The sequence below is a fragment of the Oncorhynchus nerka genome, linkage group LG25, assembly GCF_034236695.1.
Source record: "Oncorhynchus nerka isolate Pitt River linkage group LG25, Oner_Uvic_2.0, whole genome shotgun sequence".
NCBI lineage: Eukaryota > Metazoa > Chordata > Actinopteri > Salmoniformes > Salmonidae > Oncorhynchus > Oncorhynchus nerka.
In genome coordinates, this window is record NC_088420.1 from 12700656 (window position 1) to 12720785 (window position 20130).

A 20130-nucleotide genomic window follows, 5' to 3' on the forward strand; every position below is an offset into this window, starting at 1 on the left:
GAGGAAAACAGGTATAATGAGGAAAACACAGGTATAATGAGGAAAACACAGGTCTAATTGAGGAAAACACAGGTATAATGAGGAAAACACAGGTCCAATGAGGAAAACACAGGTCTAATGAGGAAAACACAGGTCTCATGAGGAAAACACAGGTCTAATTGAGGAAAACACAGGTATAATGAGGAAAACACAGGTCTAATGAGGAAAACACAGGTCTAATGAGGAAAACACAGGTCTAATGAGGAAAACACAGGTCTAATGAGGAAAACACAGGTCTCATGAGGAAAACACAGGTCTAATTGAGGAAAACACAGGTCTAATGAGGAAAACACAGGTTTAATGAGGAAAACACAGGTCTCATGAGGAAAACACAGGTCTAATTGAGGAAAACACAGGTCCAATGAGGAAAACACAGGTCTAATGAGGAAAACACAGGTCTCATGAGGAAAACACAGGTCTAATTGAGGAAAACACAGGTCTCATGAGGAAAACACAGGTCTAATTGAGGAAAACACAGGTCTAATGAGGAAAACAGGTATAATGAGGAAAACACAGGTATAATGAGGAAAACACAGGTATAATGAGGAAAACACAGGTCTAATGAGGAAAACACAGGTCTCATGAGGAAAACACAGGTCTAATGAGGAAAACACAGGTCTAATGAGGAAAACACAGGTATAATGAGGAAAACACAGGTCTAATGAGGAAAACACAGGTCTAATTGAGGAAAACACAGGTCTAATGAGGAAAACACAGGTCTAATGAGGAAAACACAGGTCTAATTGAGGAAAACACAGGTCTAATGAGGAAAACACAGGTCTAATGAGGAAAACACAGGTCTAATGAGGAAAACACAGGTCTAATTGAGGAAAACACAGGTCTAATGAGGAAAACACAGGTCTAATGAAAACACAGGTATAATGAGGAAAACACAGGTCTAATGAGGAAAACACAGGTATAATGAGGAAAACACAGGTCTAATGAGGAAAACACAGGTCTAATGAGGAAAACACAGGTCTAATGAGGAAAACACAGGTCTAATGAGGAAAACACAGGTATAATGAGGAAAACACAGGTATAATGAGGAAAACACAGGTCTAATGAGGAAAACACAGGTCTAATTGAGGAAAACACAGGTCTAATGAGGAAAACACAGGTCTAATGAGGAAAACACAGGTCTAATGAGGAAAACACAGGTCTAATTGAGGAAAACACAGGTCTAATGAGGAAAACACAGGTCTAATGAGGAAAACACAGGTCTCATGAGTCTAATTGAGGAAAACACAGGTCTAATGAGGAAAACACAGGTCTAATGAGGAAAACACAGGTCTAATGAGGAAAACACAGGTCTAATGAGGAAAAACACAGGTCTAATGAGGAAAACACAGGTCTAATGAGGAAAACACAGGTCTAATGAGGAAAACACAGGTCTAATGAGGAAAACACAGGTCTAATGAGGAAAACACAGGTCTAATGAGGAAAACACAGGTCTAATGAGGAAAACACAAGTCTAATGAGGAAAACACAGGTATAATGAGGAAAACACAGGTCTAATGAGGAAAACACAGGTCTAATGAGGAAAACACAGGTCTAATTGAGGAAAACACAGGTCTAATGAGGAAAACACAGGTCTCAATGAGGAAAACACAGGTCTAATGAGGAAAACACAGGTCTAATGAGGAAAACACAGGTCTAATGAGGAAAACACAGGTCTAATGAGGAAAACACAGGTCTAATGAGGAAAACACAGGTCTAATTGAGGAAAACACAGGTCTAATGAGGAAAACACAGGTCTAATTGAGGAAAACACAGGTCTAATGAGGAAAACACAGGTCTAATGAGGAAAACACAGGTCTAATGAGGAAAACACAGGTCTAATGAGGAAAACACAGGTCTAATGAGGAAAACACAGGTCTAATGAGGAAAACACAGGTCTAATGAGGAAAACACAGGTATAATGAGGAAAACACAGGTCTAATGAGGAAAACACAGGTCTAATGAGGAAAACACAGGTCTAATGAGGAAAACACAGGTCTAGAGAGGAAAACACAGGTATAATGAGGAAAACACAGGTATAATGAGGAAAACACAGGTCTAATTGAGGAAAACACAGGTCTAATGAGGAAAACACAGGTCTAATCTAATGAGGAAAACACAGGTCTAATGAGGAAAACACAGGTCTAATGAGGAAAACACAGGTCTAATGAGGAAAACACAGGTCTAAAAAAACACAGGTCTAATGAGGAAAACACAGGTCTAATTGAGGAAAACACAGGTCTAATTGAGGAAAACACAGGTCTAATGAGGAAAACACAGGTCTAATGAGGAAAACACAGGTCTAATGAGGAAAACACAGGTCTCACACAGGTCTAATGAGGAAAACACAGGTCTAATGAGGAAAACACAGGTCTAATGAGGAAAACACAGGTCTAATGAGGAAAACACAGGTCTAATTGAGGAAAACACAGGTCTAATGAGGAAAACAGGTATAATGAGGAAAACACAGGTATAATGAGGAAAACACAGGTCTAATTGAAGAAAACACAGGTCTAATGAGGAAAACACAGGTCTAATTGAGGAAAACACAGGTCTAATGAGGAAAACACAGGTCTAATGAGGAAAACACAGGTCTAATGAGGAAAACACAGGTCTAATGAGGAAAACACAGGTCTAATGAGGAAAACACAGGTCTAATGAGGAAAACACAGGTCTAATGAGGAAAACACAGGTCTAATGAGGAAAACACAGGTCTCATGAGGAAAACACAGGTCTAATTGAGGAAAACACAGGTCTAATGAAAAACACAGGTCTAATGAGGAAAACACAGGTCTAATTGAGGAAAACACAGGTATAATGAGGAAAACACAGGTCTAATGAGGAAAACACAGGTCTAATGAGGAAAACACAGGTCTAATTGAGGAAAACACAAGTCTAATGAGGAAAACAGGGTATAATGAGGAAAACACAGGTATAATGAGGAAAACACAGGTCTAATTGAGAAAACACAGGTCTAATGAGGAAAACACAGGTCTAATGAGGAAAACACAGGTCTAATGAGGAAAACACAGGTCTAATGAGGAAAACACAGGTCTAATGAGGAAAACACAGGTCTAATGAGGAAAACACAGGTCTAATGAGGAAAACACAGGTCTAATGAGGAAAACACAGGTCTAATGAGGAAAACACAGGTCTAATGAGGAAAACACAGGTCTAATGAGGAAAACACAGGTCTAATGAGGAAAACACAGGTCTAATGAGGAAAACACAGGTCTAATGAGGAAAACACAGGTCTAATGAGGAAAACACAGGTCTAATGAGGAAAACACAGGTCTAATGAGGAAAACACAGGTCTAATGAGGAAAACACAGGTCTAATGAGGAAAACACAGGTCTAATGAGGAAAACACAGGTCTAATGAGGAAAACACAGGTCTAATTGAGGAAAACACAGGTCTAATGAGGAAAACACAGGTCTAATGAGGAAAACACAGGTCTAATGAGGAAAACACAGGTCTCATGAGGAAAACACAGGTCTAATTGAGGAAAACACAGGTCTAATGAGGAAAACACAGGTCTAATTGAGGAAAACACAGGTCTAATGAGGAAAACACAGGTCTAATGAGGAAAACACAGGTCTAATGAGGAAAACACAGGTCTAATGAGGAAAACACAGGTCTAATGAGGAAAACACAGGTCTAATGAGGAAAACACAGGTCTAATGAGGAAAACACAGGTCTAATGAGGAAAACACAGGTCTAATGAGGAAAACACAGGTCTAATTGAGGAAAACACAGGTCTAATGAGGAAAACACAGGTCCAATGAGGAAAACACAGGTCTAATGAGGAAAACACAGGTCTAATGAGGAAAACACAGGTCTAATTGAGGAAAACACAGGTCTAATGAGGAAAACAGGTCTAATTGAGGAAAACACAGGTCTAATGAGGAAAACACAGGTCCAATGAGGAAAACACAGGTCTAATGAGGAAAACACAGGTCTCATGAGGAAAACACAGGTCTAATTGAGGAAAACACAGGTCTAATGAGGAAAACACAGGTCTAATGAGGAAAACACAGGTCTCATGAGGAAAACACAGGTCTAATGAGGAAAACACAGGTCTAATGAGGAAAACACAGGTCTAATGAGGAAAACACAGGTCTAATGAGGAAAACACAGGTCTAATGAGGAAAACACAGGTCTAATGAGGAAAACACAGGTCTAATGAGGAAAACACAGGTCTAATGAGGAAAACACAGGTCTAATGAGGAAAACACAGGTCTAATGAAAAACACAGAATGGAAAACACAGGTCTAATGAGGAAAACACAGGTCTAATGAGGAAAACACAGGTCTAATGAGGAAAACACAGGTCTAATGAGGAAAACACAGGTCTAATGAGGAAAACACAGGTCTAATGAGGAAAACACAGGTCTAATTGAGGAAAACACAGGTCTAAAAAAACACAGGTCTAATTGAGGAAAACACAGGTCTAATGAGGAAAACACAGGTCTAATGAGGAAAACACAGGTCTAATTGAGGAAAACACAGGTCTAATGAGGAAAACACAGGTCTAATGAGGAAAACACAGGTCTAATGAGGAAAACACAGGTCTAATTGAGGAAAACACAGGTCTAATGAGGAAAACACAGGTATAATGAGGAAAACACAGGTCTAATGAGGAAAACACAGGTCTAATTGAGGAAAACACAGGTTTAATGAGGAAAACACAGGTCTAATGAGGAAAACACAGGTCTAATGAGGAAAACACAGGTCTAATGAGGAAAACACAGGTCTAATGAGGAAAACACAGGTCTAATGAGGAAAACACAGGTCTCTAATGAGGAAAACACAGGTCTAATGAGGAAAACACAGGTCTAATGAGGAAAACACAGGTCTAATGAGGAAAACACAGGTCTAATGAGGAAAACACAGGTCTAATTGAGGAAAACACAGGTCTCATGAGGAAAACACAGGTCTAATTGAGGAAAACACAGGTCTAATGAGGAAAACACAGGTCTAATGAGGAAAACACAGGTCTAATGAGGAAAACACAGGTCTAATGAGGAAAACACAGGTCTAATGAGGAAAACACAGGTCTAATGAGGAAAACACAGGTCTAATGAGGAAAACACAGGTCTAATGAGGAAAACACAGGTCTAATGAGGAAAACACAGGTCTAATGAGGAAAACACAGGTCTAATGAGGAAAACACAGGTCTAATGAGGAAAACACAGGTCTGAGGAAAACACAGGTCTAATGAGGAAAACACAGGTCTCATGAGGAAAACACAGGTCTAATTGAGGAAAACACAGGTCTAATGAGGAAAACACAGGTCTAATTGAGGAAAACACAGGTAAATGAGGAAAACACAGGTCTGAGGAAAACACAGGTCTAATGAGGAAAACACAGGTCTCATGAGGAAAACACAGGTCTAATTGAGGAAAACACAGGTCTAATGAGGAAAACAGGTATAATGAGGAAAACACAGGTAAATGAGGAAAACACAGGTATAATGAGGAAAACACAGGTCTAATGAGGAAAACACAGGTCTATGAGGAAAACACAGGTCTAATGAGGAAAACACAGGTCTAATGAGGAAAACACAGGTCTAATGAGGAAAACACAGGTCTAATGAGGAAAACACAGGTCTAATTGAGGAAAACACAGGTCTAATTGAGGAAAACACAGGTCTCAATGAGGAAAACACAGGTCTAATGAAAAACACAGGTCTAATGAGGAAAACACAGGTCTAATGAGGAAAACACAGGTCTAATGAGGAAAACACAATGGGAAAACACAGGTCTAATGAGGAAAACACAGGTCTAATTGAGGAAAACACAGGTCTAATTGAGGAAAACACAGGTCTAATGAGGAAAACACAGGTCTAATGAGGAAAACACAGGTCTAATGAGGAAAACACAGGTCTCATGAGGAAAACACAGGTCTAATGAGGAAAACACAGGTCTCATGAGGAAAACACAGGTCTAATTGAGGAAAACACAGGTCTAATGAGGAAAACACAGGTCTAATTGAGGAAAACACAGGTCTAATGAGGAAAACACAGGTCTAATGAGGAAAACACAGGTATAATGAGGAAAACACAGGTCTAATGAGGAAAACACAGGTCTAATGAGGAAAACACAGGTCTAATGAGGAAAACACAGGTCTAATGAGGAAAACACAGGTCTAATGAGGAAAACACAGGTCTAATTGAGGAAAACACAGGTCTAATGAGGAAAACACAGGTCTAATGAGGAAAACACAGGTCTAATGAGGAAAACACAGGTCTAATTGAGGAAAACACAGGTCTAATGAGGAAAACACAGGTCTAATGAGGAAAACACAGGTCTAATGAGGAAAACACAGGTCTAATGAGGAAAACACAGGTCTAATTGAGGAAAACACAGGTCTAATGAGGAAAACACAGGTCTAATGAGGAAAACACAGGTCTCATGAGGAAAACACAGGTCTAATTGAGGAAAACACAGGTCTAATGAGGAAAACACAGGTATAATGAGGAAAACACAGGTCTAATGAGGAAAACACAGGTCTAATTGAGGAAAACACAGGTCTAATGAGGAAAACACAGGTCTAATGAGGAAAACACAGGTCTCATGAGGAAAACACAGGTCTAATTGAGGAAAACACAGGTCTAATGAGGAAAACACAGGTCTAATTGAGGAAAACACAGGTCTAATGAGGAAAACACAGGTCTAATGAGGAAAACACAGGTCTAATGAGGAAAACACAGGTCTAATGAGGAAAACACAGGTCTAATGAGGAAAACACAGGTCTAATGAGGAAAACACAGGTCTAATTGAGGAAAACACAGGTCTAATGAGGAAAACACAGGTCTAATTGAGGAAAACACAGGTCTAATGAGGAAAACACAGGTCTAATGAGGAAAACACAGGTCTCATGAGGAAAACACAGGTCTAATGAGGAAAACACAGGTCTAATGAGGAAAACACAGGTCTAATGAGGAAAACAGGTCTAATGAGGAAAACACAGGTCTAATGAGGAAAACACAGGTCTAATTGAGGAAAACACAGGTCTAATGAGGAAAACACAGGTCTAATGAGGAAAACACAGGTCTAATGAGGAAAACACAGGTCTAATGAGGAAAACACAGGTCTAATGAGGAAAACACAGGTCTAATTGAGGAAAACACAGGTCTAATGAGGAAAACACAGGTCTAATGAGGAAAACACAGGTCTAATGAGGAAAACACAGGTATAATGAGGAAAACACAGGTCTAATGAGGAAAACACAGGTCTAATGAGGAAAACACAGGTCTAATGAAAAACACAGGTCTAATGAGGAAAACACAGGTCTAATGAGGAAAACACAGGTATAATGAGGAAAACACAGGTCTAATGAGGAAAACACAGGTATAATGAGGAAAACACAGGTCTAATGAGGAAAACACAGGTCTAATGAGGAAAACACAGGTCTAATTGAGGAAAACACAGGTCTAATGAAAAACACAGGTCTAATGAGGAAAACACAGGTCTAATGAGGAAAACACAGGTCTAATGAGGAAAACACAGGTCTAATTGAGGAAAACACAGGTCTAATGAGGAAAACAGGTATAATGAGGAAAACACAGGTATAATGAGGAAAACACAGGTCTAATGAGGAAAACACAGGTCTAATGAGGAAAACACAGGTCTAATTGAGGAAAACACAGGTATAATGAGGAAAACACAGGTCTAATGAGGAAAACACAGGTCTAATGAGGAAAACACAGGTCTCATGAGGAAAACACAGGTCTAATTGAGGAAAACACAGGTCTCATGAGGAAAACACAGGTCTAATTGAGGAAAACACAGGTCTAATGAGGAAAACACAGGTATAATGAGGAAAACACAGGTCTAATTGAGGAAAACACAGGTCTAATTGAGGAAAACACAGGTCTCATGAGGAAAACACAGGTCTAATTGAGGAAAACACAGGTATAATGAGGAAAACACAGGTCTAATGAGGAAAACACAGGTCTAATGAGGAAAACACAGGTCTAATTGAGGAAAACACAGGTCTAATTGAGGAAAACACAGGTCTCATGAGGAAAACACAGGTCTAATTGAGGAAAACACAGGTCTAATGAGGAAAACAGGTATAATGAGGAAAACACAGGTCTAATGAGGAAAACACAGGTCTCATGAGGAAAACACAGGTATAATGAGGAAAACACAGGTCTAATGAGGAAAACACAGGTCTAATGAGGAAAACACAGGTCTAATGAGGAAAACACAGGTCTAATGAGGAAAACACAGGTATAATGAGGAAAACACAGGTCTAATTGAGGAAAACACAGGTCTAATGAGGAAAACACAGGTCTAATTGAGGAAAACACAGGTCTAATGAGGAAAACACAGGTATAATGAGGAAAACACAGGTCTAATGAGGAAAACACAGGTCTCAATGAGGAAAACACAGGTCTAATTGAGGAAAACACAGGTCTCACACAGGTCTAATTGAGGAAAACACAGGTCTAATGAGGAAAACACAGGTCTAATGAGGAAAACACAGGTCTAATTGAGGAAAACACAGGTCTAATGAGGAAAACACAGGTCTAATGAGGAAAACACAGGTCTAATGAGGAAAACACAGGTCTAATGAGGAAAACACAGGTCTAATGAGGAAAACACAGGTCTAATGAGGAAAACACAGGTCTAATGAGGAAAACACAGGTCTAATTGAGGAAAACACAGGTCTAATGAGGAAAACACAGGTCTAATGAGGAAAACACAGGTCTAATGAGGAAAACACAGGTCTAATGAGGAAAACACAGGTATAATGAGGAAAACACAGGTCTAATGAGGAAAACACAGGTCTAATGAGGAAAACACAGGTCTAATGAGGAAAACACAGGTCTAATGAGGAAAACACAGGTCTAATGAGGAAAACACAGGTATAATGAGGAAAACACAGGTCTAATGAGGAAAACACAGGTCTAATGAGGAAAACACAGGTCTAATTGAGGAAAACACAGGTCTAATGAGGAAAACACAGGTCTAATGAGGAAAACACAGGTCTAATGAGGAAAACACAGGTCTAATGAGGAAAACACAGGTCTACAGGTCTAATGAGGAAAACACAGGTCTAATGAGGAAAACACAGGTCTAATGAGGAAAACACAGGTCTAATTGAGGAAAACACAGGTCTAATGAGGAAAACACAGGTCTAATGAGGAAAACACAGGTCTAATGAGGAAAACACAGGTCTAATGAGGAAAACACAGGTCAATGAGGAAAACACAGGTCTAATGAGGAAAACACAGGTCTAATTGAGGAAAACACAGGTCACAGGTATAATGAGGAAAACACAGGTCTAATGAGGAAAACACAGGTCTAATGAGGAAAACACAGGTCTAATGAGGAAAACACAGGTCTAATGAGGAAAACACAGGTCTAATGAGGAAAACACAGGTCTAATGAGGAAAACACAGGTCTAATGAGGAAAACACAGGTCTAATGAGGAAAACACAGGTCTAATGAGGAAAACACAGGTCTAATTGAGGAAAACACAGGTCTAATGAGGAAAACACAGGTCTAATGAGGAAAACACAGGTCAATGAGGAAAACACAGGTCTAATGAGGAAAACACAGGTCTAATGAGGAAAACACAGGTCTCATGAGGAAAACACAGGTCTAATTGAGGAAAACACAGGTCTAATGAGGAAAACACAGGTCTAATGAGGAAAACACAGGTCTAATGAGGAAAACACAGGTCTCATGAGGAAAACACAGGTCTAATTGAGGAAAACACAGGTCTAATGAGGAAAACACAGGTCTAATGAGGAAAACACAGGTCTAATGAGGAAAACACAGGTCTAATGAGGAAAACACAGGTCTAATGAGGAAAACACAGGTCTAATGAGGAAAACACAGGTCTAATTGAGGAAAACACAGGTCTAATGAGGAAAACATAGGTCTAATTGAGGAAAACACAGGTCTAATGAGGAAAACACAGGTATAATGAGGAAAACACAGGTCTAATGAGGAAAACACAGGTCTAATGAGGAAAACACAGGTCTAATGAGGAAAACACAGGTCTAATGAGGAAAACACAGGTCTAATGAGGAAAACACAGGTCTAATGAGGAAAACACAGGTCTAATGAGGAAAACACAGGTCTAATGAGGAAAACACAGGTCTAATGAGGAAAAAATTGACACAGGTCTAATGAGGAAAACACAGGTATAATGAGGAAAACACAGGTCTAATGAGGAAAACACAGGTATAATGAGGAAAACACAGGTCTAATGAGGAAAACACAGGTATAATGAGGAAAACACAGGTCTAATGAGGAAAACACAGGTCTAATGAGGAAAACACAGGTCTAATTGAGGAAAACACAGGTCTCATGAGGAAAACACAGGTCTAATTGAGGAAAACACAGGTCTAATGAGGAAAACACAGGTCTAATGAGGAAAACACAGGTATAATGAGGAAAACACAGGTCTAATGAGGAAAACACAGGTATAATGAGGAAAACACAGGTCTAATGAGGAGGAAAACACAGGTCTCATGAGGAAAACACAGGTATAATGAGGAAAACACAGGTCTAATGAGGAAAACACAGGTCTAATGAGGAAAACACAGGTCTAATGAGGAAAACACAGGTCTAATGAGGAAAACACAGGTTTAATGAGGAAAACACAGGTCTCATGAGGAAAACACAGGTCTAATTGAGGAAAACACAGGTCTAATTGAGGAAAACACAGGTCTAATGAGGAAAACAGGTATAATGAGGAAAACACAGGTATAATGAGGAAAACACAGGTCTAATGAGGAAAACACAGGTCTAATGAGGAGGAAAACACAGGTCTCATGAGGAAAACACAGGTATAATGAGGAAAACACAGGTCTAATGAGGAAAACACAGGTCTAATTGAGGAAAACACAGGTTTAATGAGGAAAACACAGGTCTCATGAGGAACACACAGGTCTAATTGAGGAAAACACAGGTCTAATGAGGAAAACACAGGTTTAATGAGGAAAACACAGGTCTCATGAGGAAAACACAGGTCTAATTGAGGAAAACACAGGTATAATGAGGAAAACACAGGTCTAATGAGGAAAACACAGGTCTAATGAGGAAAACACAGGTCTAATGAGGAAAACACAGGTCTAATTGAGGAAAACACAGGTCTAATTGAGGAAAACACAGGTCTAATGAGGAAAACACAGGTCTAATGAGGAAAACACAGGTCTCATGAGGAAAACACAGGTCTAATGAGGAAAACACAGGTCTAATTGAGGAAAACACAGGTCTAATGAGGAAAACAGGTATAATGAGGAAAACACAGGTCTAATGAGGAAAACACAGGTCTAATGAGGAAAACACAGGTCTAATGAGGAAAACACAGGTCTAATGAGGAAAACACAGGTCTAATGAGGAAAACACAGGTCTAATGAGGAAAACACAGGTCTAATGAGGAAAACACAGGTCTAATGAGGAAAACACAGGTCTAAAAAAACACAGGTCTAATGAGGAAAACACAGGTCTAATTGAGGAAAACACAGGTCTAATGAGGAAAACACAGGTCTAATTGAGGAAAACACAGGTCTAATGAGGAAAACACAGGTCTAATGAGGAAAACACAGGTCTAATGAGGAAAACACAGGTCTAATGAGGAAAACACAGGTCTAATGAGGAAAACACAGGTCTAATGAGGAAAACACAGGTCTAATGAGGAAAACACAGGTCTAATGAGGAAAACACAGGTCTAATGAGGAAAACACAGGTCTAATGAGGAAAACACAGGTCTCATGAGGAAAACACAGGTCTAATGAGGAAAACACAGGTCTAATGAGGAAAACACAGGTCTAATGAGGAAAACACAGGTCTAATTGAGGAAAACACAGGTCTAATGAGGAAAACACAGGTCTAATGAGGAAAACACAGGTCTAATGAGGAAAACACAGGTCTAATGAGGAAAACACAGGTCTAATGAGGAAAACACAGGTCTAATTGAGGAAAACACAGGTCTAATGAGGAAAACACAGGTCTAATGAGGAAAACACAGGTCTAATGAGGAAAACACAGGTCTAATGAGGAAAACACAGGTCTAATGAGGAAAACACAGGTCTAATGAGGAAAACACAGGTATAATGAGGAAAACACAGGTCTAATGAGGAAAACACAGGTCTAATGAGGAAAACACAGGTCTAATGAGGAAAACACAGGTCTAATGAGGAAAACACAGGTCTAATTGAGGAAAACACAGGTCTAATGAGGAAAACACAGGTCTAATGAGGAAAACACAGGTCTAATGAGGAAAACACAGGTCTAATGAGGAAAACACAGGTCTAATGAGGAAAACACAGGTCTAATGAGGAAAACACAGGTCTAATGAGGAAAACACAGGTCTAATGAGGAAAACACAGGTCTAATGAGGAAAACACAGGTCTAATGAGGAAAACACAGGTCTAATGAGGAAAACACAGGTCTAATGAGGAAAACACAGGTCTAATGAGGAAAACACAGGTCTAATGAGGAAAACACAGGTCTAATGAGGAAAACACAGGTCTAATGAGGAAAACACAGGTCTAATTGAGGAAAACACAGGTCTAATGAGGAAAACACAGGTCTAATGAGGAAAACACAGGTCTAATGAGGAAAACACAGGTCTAATGAGGAAAACACAGGTCTAATGAGGAAAACACAGGTCTAATGAGGAAAACACAGGTCTAAATTGAGGAAAACACAGGTCTAATGAGGAAAACACAGGTCTAATTGAGGAAAACACAGGTCTAATGAGGAAAACACAGGTCTAATTGAGGAAAACACAGGTCTAATGAGGAAAACACAGGTATAATGAGGAAAACACAGGTCTAATGAGGAAAACACAGGTCTAATGAGGAAAACACAGGTCTAATGAGGAAAACACAGGTCTAATGAGGAAAACACAGGTCTAATTGAGGAAAACACAGGTCTAATGAGGAAAACACAGGTATAATGAAAAACACAGGTCTAATGAGGAAAACACAGGTCTAATGAGGAAAACAGGTATAATGAGGAAAACACAGGTATAATGAGGAAAACACAGGTCTAATGAGGAGGAAAACACAGGTCTCATGAGGAAAACACAGGTATAATGAGGAAAACACAGGTCTAATGAGGAAAACACAGGTCTAATTGAGGAAAACACAGGTCTAATGAGGAAAACACAGGTCTAATTGAGGAAAACACAGGTCTAATGAGGAAAACACAGGTCTAATGAGGAAAACACAGGTCTAATGAGGAAAACACAGGTCTAATTGAGGAAAACACAGGTTTAATGAGGAAAACACAGGTCTCATGAGGAACACACAGGTCTAATTGAGGAAAACACAGGTCTAATGAGGAAAACACAGGTTTAATGAGGAAAACACAGGTCTCATGAGGAAAACACAGGTCTAATGAGGAAAACACAGGTCTAATGAGGAAAACACAGGTCTAATGAGGAAAACACAGGTCTAATTGAGGAAAACACAGGTCTAATTGAGGAAAACACAGGTCTAATGAGGAAAACACAGGTCTAATGAGGAAAACACAGGTCTAATGAGGAAAACACAGGTCTCATGAGGAAAACACAGGTCTAATGAGGAAAACACAGGTCTCATGAGGAAAACACAGGTCTAATGAGGAAAACACAGGTATAATTGAGGAAAACACAGGTCTAATGAGGAAAACACAGGTCTAATGAGGAAAACACAGGTCTAATGAGGAAAACACAGGTCTAATGAGGAAAACACAGGTATAATGAGGAAAACACAGGTATAATGAGGAAAACACAGGTCTAATGAGGAAAACACAGGTATAATGAGGAAAACACAGGTCTAATGAGGAAAACACAGGTCTAATGAGGAAAACACAGGTCTAATGAGGAAAACACAGGTCTAATGAGGAAAACACAGGTCTAATGAGGAAAACACAGGTCTAATGAGGAAAACACAGGTCTAATGAGGAAAACACAGGTCTAATGAGGAAAACACAGGTCTAATGAGGAAAACACAGGTCTAATGAGGAAAACACAGGTCTAATGAAAAACACAGGTCTAATGAGGAAAACACAGGTCTAATGAGGAAAACACAGGTCTAATGAGGAAAACACAGGTCTAATGAGGAAAACACAGGTCTAATGAGGAAAACACAGGTCTAATGAGGAAAACACAGGTCTAATGAGGAAAACACAGGTCTAATTGAGGAAAACACAGGTCTAATGAGGAAAACACAGGTCTAATTGAGGAAAACACAGGTATAATTGAGGAAAACACAGGTCTAATGAGGAAAACACAGGTCTAATTGAGGAAAACACAGGTCTAATGAGGAAAACACAGGTATAATGAGGAAAACACAGGTATAATGAGGAAAACACAGGTCTAATGAGGAAAACACAGGTCTAATTGAGGAAAACACAGGTCTAATGAGGAAAACACAGGTCTAATGAGGAAAACACAGGTCTAATGAGGAAAACACAGGTCTAATTGAGGAAAACACAGGTCTAATGAGGAAAACACAGGTCTAATGAGGAAAACACAGGTCTAATGAGGAAAACACAGGTCTAATTGAGGAAAACACAGGTATAATGAGGAAAACACAGGTCCAATGAGGAAAACACAGGTCTAATGAGGAAAACACAGGTCTAATGAGGAAAACACAGGTCTAATTGAGGAAAACACAGGTCTAATGAGGAAAACACAGGTCTAATGAGGAAAACACAGGTCTAATGAGGAAAACACAGGTCTCATGAGGAAAACACAGGTCTAATTGAGGAAAACACAGGTCTCATGAGGAAAACACAGGTCTAATTGAGGAAAACACAGGTCTAATGAGGAAAACACAGGTTTAATGAGGAAAACACAGGTCTAATGAGGAAAACACAGGTCTAATTGAGGAAAACACAGGTCTCATGAGGAAAACACAGGTCTAATTGAGGAAAACACAGGTCTAATGAGGAAAACACAGGTCTAATGAGGAAAACACAGGTCTAATGAGGAAAACACAGGTCTAATGAGGAAAACACAGGTCTAATGAGGAAAACACAGGTCTAATTGAGGAAAACACAGGTCTAATTGAGGAAAACACAGGTCTAATGAGGAAAACAGGTATAATGAGGAAAACACAGGTCTAATGAGGAAAACACAGGTCTAATGAGGAAAACACAGGTCTAATGAGGAAAACACAGGTCTCATGAGGAAAACACAGGTATAATGAGGAAAACACAGGTCTAATGAGGAAAACACAGGTATAATGAGGAAAACACAGGTATAATGAGGAAAACACAGGTCTAATGAAAACACAGGTCTAATGAGGAAAACACAGGTCTCATGAGGAAAACACAGGTCTAATGAGGAAAACACAGGTATAATGAGGAAAACACAGGTCTAATGAGGAAAACACAGGTCTATGAGGAAAACACAGGTCTAATTGAGGAAAACACAGGTCTCATGAGGAAAACACAGGTCTAATTGAGGAAAACACAGGTCTAATGAGGAAAACACAGGTCTAATGAGGAAAACACAGGTCTAATTGAGGAAAACACAGGTCTAATGAGGAAAACACAGGTCTAATGAGGAAAACACAGGTCTATGAGGAAAACACAGGTATAATTGAGGAAAACACAGGTCTAATTGAGGAAAACACAGGTCTAATGAGGAAAACACAGGTCTAATTGAGGAAAACACAGGTCTAATGAGGAAAACACAGGTATAATGAGGAAAACACAGGTATAATGAGGAAAACACAGGTCTAATGAGGAAAACACAGGTATAATGAGGAAAACACAGGTCTAATGAGGAAAACACAGGTCTCATGAGGAAAACACAGGTATAATGAGGAAAACACAGGTATAATGAGGAAAACACAGGTCTAATTGAGGAAAACACAGGTCTAATGAGGAAAACACAGGTCTAATTGAGGAAAACACAGGTCTAATGAGGAAAACACAGGTATAATGAGGAAAACACAGGTATAATGAGGAAAACACAGGTCTAATGAGGAAAACACAGGTCTATTTGAGGAAAACACAGGTGTAATGAGGAAAACAGGTATAATGAGGAAAACACAGGTCTAATGAGGAAAACACAGGTCTAATGAGGAAAACACAGGTATAATGAGGAAAACACAGGTCTAATGAGGAAAACACAGGTCTCATGAGGAAAACACAGGTCTAATTGAGGAAAACACAGGTCTAATTGAGGAAAACACAGGTCTAATGAGGAAAACACAGGTCTAATGAGGAAAACATAGGTCTAATTGAGGAAAACACAGGTCTAATGAGGAAAACACAGGTCTAATGAGGAAAACACAGGTCTAATGAGGAAAACACAGGTCTAATGAGGAAAACACAGGTCTAATGAGGAAAACACAGGTCTAATTGAGGAAAACACAGGTCTAATGAGGAAAACACAGGTCTAATGAGGAAAACACAGGTCTAATGAGGAAAACACAGGTATAATGAGGAAAACACAGGTATAATGAGGAAAACACAGGTATGAGGAAAACACAGGTCTAATGAGGAAAACACAGGTCTAATGAGGAAAACACAGGTCTAATGAGGAAAACACAGGTCTAATGAGGAAAACACAGGTCTAATGAGGAAAACACAGGTCTAATGAGGAAAACACAGGTCTAATGAGGAAAACACAGGTCTAATGAGGAAAACACAGGTCTAATGAGGAAAACACAGGTCTAATGAGGAAAACACAGGTCTAATGAGGAAAACACAGGTATAATGAGGAAAACACAGGTCTAATGAGGGAAAACACAGGTATAATGAGGAAAACACAGGTATAATGAGGAAAACACAGGTCTAATTGAAGAAAACACAGGTCTAATGAGGAAAACACAGGTCTAATTGAGGAAAACACAGGTATAATGAGGAAAACACAGGTCTAATGAGGAAAACACAGGTCTAATGAGTAAAACACAGGTCTAATGAGGAAAACACAGGTCTAATGAGGAAAACACAGGTCTAATGAGGAAAACACAGGTCTAATTGAGGAAAACACAGGTCTAATGAGGAAAACACAGGTCTAATGAGGAAAACACAGGTCTATAATGAGGAAAACACAGGTCTAATGAGGAAAACATAGGTCTAATTGAGGAAAACACAGGTCTAATGAGGAAAACACAGGTCTAATGATGAAAACATAGGTCTAATTGAGGAAAACACAGGTCTAATGAGGAAAACACAGGTATAATGAGGAAAACACAGGTCTAATTGAGGAAAACACAGGTCTAATTGAGGAAAACACAGGTATAATGAGGAAAACACAGGTCCAATGAGGAAAACACAGGTCTAATGAGGAAAACACAGGTCTAATGAGGAAAACACAGGTCTAATTGAGGAAAACACAGGTCTAATGAGGAAAACACAGGTCCAATGAGGAAAACACAGGTCTAATGAGGAAAACACAGGTCTCATGAGGAAAACACAGGTCTAATTGAGGAAAACACAGGTCTCATGAGGAAAACACAGGTCTAATTGAGGAAAACACAGGTCTAATGAGGAAAACACAGGTCTAATGAGGAAAACACAGGTCTAATTGAGGAAAACACAGGTCTAATTGAGGAAAACACAGGTCTCATAAAAACACAGGTCTAATTGAGGAAAACAGGAAAACAGGTATAATGAGGAAAACACAGGTCTAATGAGGAAAACACAGGTCTAATGAGGAAAACACAGGTCTAATTGAGGAAAACACAGGTCTCATGAGGAAAACACAGGTCTAATTGAGGAAAACACAGGTCTAATGAGGAAAACAGGTATAATGAGGAAAACACAGGTCTAATGAGGAAAACACAGGTCTCATGAGGAAAACACAGGTATAATGAGGAAAACACAGGTCTAATGAGGAAAACACAGGTCTAATGAGGAGGAAAACACAGGTCTCATGAGGAAAACACAGGTATAATGAGGAAAACACAGGTCTAATGAGGAAAACACAGGTCTAATTGAGGAAAACACAGGTTTAATGAGGAAAACACAGGTCTAATTGAGGAAAACACAGGTCTAATGAGGAAAACACAGGTATAATGAGGAAAACACAGGTCTAATGAGGAAAACACAGGTCTAATGAGGAAAACACAGGTCTAATTGAGGAAAACACAGGTCTAATGAGGAAAACACAGGTCTAATTGAGGAAAACACAGGTCTAATGAGGAAAACACAGGTCTAATGAGGAAAACACAGGTCTAATGAGGAAAACACAGGTCTAATGAGGAAAACACAGGTCTAATGAGGAAAACACAGGTCTCATGAGGAAAACACAGGTCTAATTGAGGAAAACACAGGTCTAATTGAGGAAAACACAGGTCTAATGAGGAAAACACAGGTCTAATGAGGAAAACACAGGTCTAATGAGGAAAACACAGGTCTCATGAGGAAAACACAGGTCTAATGAGGAAAACACAGGTCTAATGAGGAAAACACAGGTATAATTGAGGAAAACACAGGTCTAATTGAGGAAAACACAGGTCTAATGAGGAAAACACAGGTCTAATTGAGGAAAACACAGGTCTAATGAGGAAAACACAGGTATAATGAGGAAAACACAGGTATAATGAGGAAAACACAGGTCTAATGAGGAAAACACAGGTCTCATGAGGAAAACACAGGTATAATGAGGAAAACACAGGTCTAATGAGGAAAACACAGGTATAATGAGGAAAACACAGGTATAATGAGGAAAACACAGGTCTAATTGAGGAAAACACAGGTCTAATGAGGAAAACACAGGTCTAATTGAGGAAAACACAGGTCTAATGAGGAAAACACAGGTATAATGAGGAAAACACAGGTCTAATGAGGAAAACACAGGTCTAATGAGGAAAACACAGGTCTAATGAGGAAAACACAGGTATAATGAGGAAAACACAGGTCTAATGAGGAAAACACAGGTCTAATGAGGAAAACACAGGTCTAATGAGGAAAACACAGGTCTAATGAGGAAAACACAGGTCTAATGAGGAAAACACAGGTCTAATGAGAGGAAAACACAGGTCTAATGAGGAAAACACAGGTCTAATTGAGGAAAACACAGGTCTAATGAGGAAAACACAGGTCTAATGAGGAAAACACAGGTCTAATGAGGAAAACACAGGTCTAATGAGGAAAACACAGGTAAATGAAAAACACAGGTCTAATGAGGAAAACACAGGTCTAATGAGGAAAACACAGGTCTAATTGAGGAAAACACAGGTCTAATGAGGAAAACACAGGTATAATGAGGAAAACACAGGTCTAATTGAGGAAAACACAGGTCTAATGAGGAAAACACAGGTCTAATTGAGGAAAACACAGGTCTAATGAGGAAAACACAGGTCTAATGAGGAAAACACAGGTCTAATGAGGAAAACACAGGTATAATTGAGGAAAACACAGGTCTAATGAGGAAAACACAGGTCTAATGAGGAAAACACAGGTCTAATTGAGGAAAACACAGGTCTAATGAGGAAAACACAGGTCTAATGAGGAAAACACAGGTCTAATGAGGAAAACACAGGTCTAATGAGGAAAACACAGGTCTAATGAGGAAAACACAGGTCTAATTGAGGAAAACACAGGTCTAATGAGGAAAACACAGGTCTAATGAGGAAAACACAGGTCTAATGAGGAAAACACAGGTCTAATGAGGAAAACACAGGTCTAATGAGGAAAACACAGGTCTAATGAAAAACACAGGTATAATGAGGAAAACACAGGTATAATGAGGAAAACACAGGTATAATGAGGAAAACACAGGTCTAATTGAGGAAAACACAGGTCTAATTGAGGAAAACACAGGTCTAATTGAGGAAAACACAGGTCTAATGAGGAAAACATAGGTCTAATTGAGGAAAACACAGGTCTAATGAGGAAAACACAGGTATAATGAGGAAAACACAGGTCTAATTGAGGAAAACACAGGTCTAATTGAGGAAAACACAGGTATAATGAGGAAAACACAGGTCCAATGAGGAAAACACAGGTCTAATGAGGAAAACACAGGTCTCATGAGGAAAACACAGGTCTAATTGAGGAAAACACAGGTATAATGAGGAAAACACAGGTCCAATGAGGAAAACACAGGTCTAATGAGGAAAACACAGGTCTCATGAGGAAAACACAGGTCTAATTGAGGAAAACACAGGTCTCATGAG